Genomic DNA, 7705 nt, shown 5'->3' with positions numbered 1-7705 from the left:
TCCCTACACATTTCACCAGAAGGCTTCTTCAGCGGAACCTGGTAGATATTTTATTGTACAACCCGTACTTTGACTTCAACACAATGCATTATTTATTGATATGATTTTAACTGAAGAACCTTTATTTATGTGAATTCAGTCTTGCCATCGCATATTATATATCACCGATTCCACCTGAAGGAGCCCGTTGGCAAAACATGTTTAGAATTTTGGGGATTCTAACTAATAAAATATATAGTTTGCTTCGTTTTTCACCTTCGGCCTTGGTGTTCTTTTTTTTAATCTCTTAGCGACAGGTGCGGCCCTTTTATTTTCCTCTGTGGCTTAAGAAGCGATGTGTTGGGGGGGGGGATATTTATTTATTTATTTCAATTTATATTTTGCCCTCGCCTCAAGCGGGCTCAGGGCGAATCACAACTAAGTTCTGAAACACATAAATGCAATATTACAGAATAATTAAGAACAGTTTAAAACAACATCGATTAAAACAGGACACAGTATTTATCTCTGTATATCGTTTCCAAGCTGGCACCATCGGATCTCTGAGATCTTCTTAATCTGGGCCGTGTAGAGGTGGTAAACTTCAGCAGGGGAGGCCAGTTTTTATTGGATGTCTGCCACCTCGGCCAAAGGCCGAGTGGAACGGCTACATTTTACAGGCCCTGCACAACGGTAGTAAGTCTTGTCGATTGGCTGGGGATTGAAAGTAAGCATGGGAGCTGCATTCAGGGATAGTTTCTTAACTTGTTATACAACTAGTACCTGTGCAAAGCATGATCCACATTAAGAATACTTGTAAGCCTCTGTATCAAACAGCACACCATCTACGTGGTGGCAGCCCAACTGATTGCAGTGTGCAAGTCCATAAAAACATACATCTATTGTATTCAAGCATCTATGGCTGAGGCTAAGTTTGTGTTGGTGAATGCAAGCACTACAGGTCTTGGGTCATGCAAAAGACTAGCAAAAAAAATTAGACAGCTCCAGAAAAACAAAATGCGTGAATTCAGGCAATGCACACATGAGGCTGCCTTCTACTGAATCAGACCATTGGTCCATCAAGGTCGGTATTGTCTACCCAGACTGGCAGCCTCTTTCCAGGGCCTCAGGCTTAAGGGCTTTCACATCACCTCCTATTTGATCCTTTCTGCTGGAGATGCAGGGGATTGAACCTGGGACTTTCTGCACGCCAAGCAGATGCTCTACCCCTCTGAGCCACAGCAGTTCACCTTTGCAATGAATGCGTTACAGTCAGTCTTCACGGTTAAATAAGGAGCCCATACTTTTCCTAGTAACTTTGAGACATGAAATCCAATTTGACAAACTGCTAAATGTTTTACTTTTTCTTTTTTTATTATTTATTTTTTTATTTTATTTTTATACTTTTTTACAATGCACAAAACACGGCAAACATAACCAGGAAAAATAGGGAGGTATAGATTACAACAAGATAAGAATTAGAACCATTGGGAGAGTACAATTTATAAAAATAACAAGACAATCCCGGCTATTAACTATATTTACTATGGTAACTCTGTGTTTATTCATTACTCTGTGGTTCCTTTGGTGGACCACATGAGCCTCAGTGCACCGTGTTTAGGGCTAGTGTGATAGAGACCAAACGTTTGTGTTATGCTAATTGGAGGATTGGGGTTTGTGGCAATTTACAGGAACAACCACCTGTGATAATTGGGATTTGAGGGAAGTATTTTGTGCTCTGTCATATATTTTATAACTGGTGCCCATAGCCCTGTGAACTTCACGTGTGCGGCTGTTCCAATGATACAGTTAAAACCACTGCTTTAAAAACCAGACTCCAGACCAAATGGCAAGTGCCAGCATCAAGAGTCAACCTCTGAATCCCAGAGCCAGAACCAAATCCCAGGAGGCAGCATCAGGGGAAGGCCTGGACTTCTATGCCCTGTTGTTGGCCCTCCAAAGTACCTGGGTGGCCACTGTGTGAGACGGAGTGCTGGACTAGATGGACCTCTGGCCTGATCCAGCAGGGCCCTTCCTATGTTCTTCAGTTTTCATAGCACAGAGTAAACATGGCCTGATACTGTATGCATCTTCTGTGTGCTCCTTTTTTTCATGTAAAATCCGTCTACATGGCAGAACTTCCTTAGGCCGAAGGACACAATCAAAAGTGCAGAAGGAGATCCAAGGAAGTTTTGATTTAATGAAGGGCTGCTAGGCCCAAACTGTAGGGTTGCCAAGTCATTTTCGAGCCAGAGCGGGGGGCTCCCGGCTGGCGGCTGGAGTGTGTGCGCGCGCGCCACGTGCACATCACCCGGAAGTGACGTGATGACGCTGGGCATGCTGGGGGTGGGGCCACGGCCATCTGGGGGAAAACCATAGATTGGGCATGCTACGGATTTCAAACATACCTTATTAAAACCTAAATCTAATTTCGAACTTTTACTTACCTCTCCGTGTAAAAAGAAAGGCCTAATAGCCAAACTTTATCAAATTTTGCTTGATGCAAACTCCACTTCGATCCTTAGTTATCAAACTGCATGGCACAAAGACCTGCAACAAAACATTGACAAAGACCAATGGTCAAGGATATGGCAGACTCAAAAAACGATCTCCAATTCCATGCTTATTCAAGAAACTTCGATCAAGGTCATGCTCAGATGGCATTTACCCCCGGCCAGACTATCACACATTTACCCTCAAGTCTCTAATACCTGCTGGAAGCAATGTGGACTCAAAGCGGACTACCTTCACTGTTGGTGGAGTTGTAGTAAAATCCAAACTTTTTGGTCACAAATTATTACCCAAATAAAGATATTTACAAATTATGACATCCCAAGAGACCCTACTTTAATATTACTGAACCTCTGGCCTCAAGACGTCTACCCACCAAGAATTCAAAAATTAATCAATATCCTCATTACTGCAGCGAAAGTCCTCATCGCTAGGAAATGGAAAGACAAACACATTCCTACAATCACTCATTGGATCCACAAAGTTTGGGACTTTTACTTATTAGAAAAATTTTCCATTTTTAACTCCACAACTCAAAGTGCCTGTGATTTCTATAACCCATTAGATAAATGGTATCCAATATTGGACAAAATTACAATAGACACTTTTGACTGGGAACATATTTCTAAAGCTAAATACCAGTTGATGATTTATGGTTAAAAACCACTTCTATGCTGTTATTTTAACTTTCATTCATGATGTCGTTCTTCACTGAATTGTATGTTATACGCCACTGTTTGGAACCTTGTTAATGTTATTTAATTTTTGTTAATGTTAACATGCTGTAAAATATTTTCAATAAACGAGTTTTTGTGGGGGGGAAAAAACACCATAGATTGGGCAACTAATCCCTAGGGCTTGCTGCCCCTTTAATGGAGCAAAGTGCTCCCAAACTCAGCTGTTTAAATTGGCTTTCTTGGGTTTAGCTCCGAGCCATTTAAACCAATGCTTTCTGCTCTCCATAGAAAGTTGTGGCAAGCGACAAGCAATAGTTTAAGTGGCTTGGAACTATTTAAACCCCTGCTTTCTGCTCCCTGCGAAAAGGAGCAAGGAGCAGAAAGCAGGGGTCATGAGCCCATACAAACCAGTTTAGTCCACAAACTAACCTCCCAGTTCATATAGGTTCACGGTTCAGTTCGCGGTTCAGCGGTTCAGCCACAAACCAAACCACAAAAATGCAGTTCATGCCGATCCCTCTACTGGAGTCCTAACACAGTGGTGAGGGTTCTGGAAACAAAGAGTTCTTGAGCAAAATCCAGATGTCTTCTTGGCAGCATGAATACATGGAAAGGAAAGGGTCACAGCAAAGAGAATACAGCTACTGCAGCATTGGCATAGCGTAGGGCATGGATCCAGGTATCAGGTGACCCAAGAGTTGACTGATGGAACCTTTCACCAGCCTGCTTGCTGGAGGTAAACCTGGTATAGCCAGTCCCATGGTCCCTCGTGGGCATGAGCCACTGCTTGGTTTCTTTGGCACCTGGGAGTGGAGCAAATGACAACTTCGAGCTGGGCATGACGCTGCACAGCTCCACCCCCAAGACCTGTTAAGAGAGATCTGGCCCATTCCCTCAAACCACCCTAATTGAATCTAAATAATAATAGAATCTAAATAATACACAACCAGAAGAAGGGAGGGATGGCTGGAGCCAACTGACCAAAGGCCCAGAAGCAGCAGCACGGCCTAATAAAGGGAAGGGGTGGACCAGAGGGAAGACTGTGCTTCTCAGGTGATCTTTCTGGCCCCACCCCTCCATGCCAACCCAGGCAGCCAGCGATTGGAAGGCCAACGTTGCTGCTGGGCCCGCCCACGAGACTCTTCATCTGCTCTTAAAGGCGCAACTACAGGCGCCAGTTGAGAAGCTGCCAACTGCAACCTGGCTGGTCCAAATTTGTTGGTTATCTTGTCCTTCCTAAGGGTACCTAGATCTGATGTACCCCTTTGTTGAAAACAAACTGTTAGCTAGCATTCGTAGGAGCTTGCTTCGTTTAATTCTGCAAAGATTCCTCTCCCCTTTTCTGTCTGGTTTTAGTGGTGGATCAGTTATTTCTACAGTAATGGACTACTAAACTGCTGACATTCCCATAGCTCAACATTTAATTAAACCTACACTTTATTCTGAGCCACACTCGTCCTTTTAAAACTACGCCACTCTAATTTTGTAGATTCTCTGAAGCACAGCAGAACCAATGAACAGAAAAGCGTATCCGCCAGAGACGGCAATGTCTTTATAATAACTTTCTAAAAGACTATGCCATCAGTGTCTAGGTTAATGCCATTTCATAACACATAGAAGGCAACAAATCTCTATTTTCCAAGCAGTTCATGTATTCCATAGCACTGCTAATCGACGCACTCCCCCAATCAATGTTCCCTCTAAGCTGTGAAGTCTTGTGAGCAGAAATGCTACTTTGTGAGCTGCTGGCATTAAAGCTGTGAGCGAGCAATTTGGCTACTGCATAAATCAGTTTGGTCTGGAGCCCTCCTTCCTGAGCTAAGGCAAAAATGTGTGAGCTGGTGGCTAAAAAACTGTGAGCTGGTTCACACTAACTCAGCTTAGAGGGAACAGTGCCCCCGATACACATGCACAAACAGCAGCCTCTCTCCCCTGCTTATATTCCACATAAGCTCGTCTGACCACAGTAGCTTTTAAGTCTCTTTAATACCTTGTAAGACTGTTGGTCTTTAAACCAAAGGCCATTCATAAAGCTTTTGTGAGCATCGAGGAGCTGGTGCACAGTTGGCCTCTCTAAAGAGCTAGATCAGTTGCAATATTGCTCCCAAAACAAAAATCAGAATAACAAGGTCAGATGCTCACAGAGCTTCTACTTTTTGCATTGTATGAAGAACATGGTGTTTTGTTAGTTGCCCGTCTTACTCGTCTAGTGCCTTATCCTTTTCGATGCTTCGGTCATTTCATTCCTCCCTTGACCTTGTTCTGTCTCCGATGCGTCTGTAGGAACTGACAGATGCGTAAGAGGTTGTTCCATGTCTGATGAAGCACTGTCTTCATAGGGGGAAATATTTTTTTCACTTTTCATAGTCTTCACAAATTCTTCCTTTGTAAAAAAAACCCCACTTCAGTTGCCATGCAGTCTTGAGTGGTACTTCACTTTGAAGGTAGTATCTATGGTAACCTGGTTTGGGGATGAAATGCAGAGAGACTATGATGGTCCACTGCGCTGGCCCTGGCCAATTCTTAATACTCTTAAGTTTTCCCAGCAAAAGTCAAAGTGACTCGAAGGTAGCTTTCCCAGCGAGGAAGCAGCGAGGAAAGAAAGAGTTAACGTTGCCATCTTTTCCCATACCTGCAGTTGCAAAATAAAAGAATGTTAAAACAGGAGAAAGCACCTAGAGGAGCTGAGCCATAGAGACAGTGTGGAAAGGAAGGTGAAAGGTTATCATTTGAGTACACTAGAGGTGGACAATGATTTGGGGGAAACTTGACGGGTTTACCTGAGGTGGACTATAGGTGCAAATGATGCTTGATGACTCGCTGGGCCAGGGGTGGCCAGCGCGGGCTTGGGAGCCACATGTGGCTCTTTCACACATATTATGTGGCTCCTGGCAGGGCAGCTGGAGAAGCGAAGGGGAGACGTACTTCTCATTCCCGCCCACCTGTCCTCCCTCCCTTCCTTCTTTCCCTCCTTCCCTCCCTCCCATCTATTTGCTTTCTTTGTTTCTCTCTCTCTCTCTCTTTCTTTCCATCTCTTTCTTTCCATCTCTTTCTTTCTTTCTTTCTTTCTTTCTTTCTTTCTTTCTTTCTTTCTTTCCATCTCTTTCTTTCTCTCTTTCTCTCTTTCTCTCTCTCTTTCTCTCTTGCTTTTTCTTTCTTTCTCTCTTTCTTTCTTTCTCTCTTTCCACCTCTCTCTCTCTCTTAGACAAATCAATATTATTAGCAAACAAATAGCATTATCAATATCTGTTTTTGCCCTCTGTTTTTTATTTTTGGCAGATTCATTTAATGTTACTCAAAAGCCAATTTGCATATTTTAAAAAATAAAAACGTGTGTGTCATATCTGTTCCTGTCTTGCAGCTCCCAAACATCTGACATTTATTCTATGTGGCTCTTACGCTGAGCAAGTTTGGCCACCCCTGCACTAAGCACTAGATGGGAAATCTACCAGGTTTGGTGAATAGTGCTAGGTGTTGCTAAATTAAGGTTAAATGAGTAAGAGGGAAGTGAGGTTGCTCATTGATGAGATTAGTCCGTAGTTTCTTGGGGGACCTATTATCCTAAATTATATGTCTCTCCAGGGCATGGAGGGGGCCATTCATCAGTCAGTCACTCTGACTCACCTTCAAAAATATTTTCCCCAGACTTGTCTCTGGCTAGCATCCATTTTGTGTCATTTTGGGCCAGGCAGTGTCAACAGTTTGCTATCGTAAATAATATGTTAATTTTTTACCTGGTCTCTCACCACTTCCTCAATATGACTGGCACAAAGAAGTTAAGGCATATTATGCTTTCACTAATATAGTATATTATTCAGTCCATATTGAGCCTTTTGCAGTTCTTGATAAAGATCAGGTGTGGGTAGCATTGCCAGCTCCAAGTTGGGAAATTCCTGGAGATTTAGGGTTGCAGCCTGGAAAGGGTGAGGGGTTTGGTAGGGACCTCAGCAGGGTATAATCATAGAGTCCAACTTCAAAAATAGCCATTTTCTCCAGTGAAACTATACTCTGGAGATTAGATGTAATTCAAAGAGATTTCCATGTCTCATGTAGAAGTTAGCAGCCACAGGTATGGGAGAGGTAGTAAATTGATTTAACAGATATTTCAATCTATCTTTCAAAGTTCTTCTCAGCTCCTTACAAGAAGCACATGCAATGATTCTCCCTCTAATAAAAGCTTTACAGATTTTAAAATACTCTAATAACTTAGCCACCATTTGATTTTTAAAGTCTCATAATTAAGAAGAAAAACATTAAAATGCCATAAACCAGGAGATCTAATCTAGTCTGGAAACTGAAGGACAGGGATGTTGAACTCATTTGTTATAAGGGGTCGTATCTGACATAAATGAGACCTTGTTGGGCTGACCCATATGTGTCATAAAATATAATACTATGTAGCAGAGATATAAACTTTATAAAGGACACAAACTCAATTAAAAAATTTTTTTGCTTAAAATAAAAACATGCTTAAAACATTAACACTCCTGCAAAATTGTGTTTATTTAACAGTGTCTGATAACTGACACTTCTTGCTC

This window comes from Gekko japonicus, unplaced genomic scaffold (assembly GCF_001447785.1).
Source record: "Gekko japonicus isolate JY-2015 unplaced genomic scaffold, Gekko_japonicus_V1.1 scaffold5010, whole genome shotgun sequence".
NCBI classification, from domain to species: Eukaryota; Metazoa; Chordata; class Lepidosauria; order Squamata; family Gekkonidae; genus Gekko; species Gekko japonicus.
The sequence above is the reverse complement of the archived record's forward strand: the minus strand, read 5'-3'. Positions refer to the sequence as shown.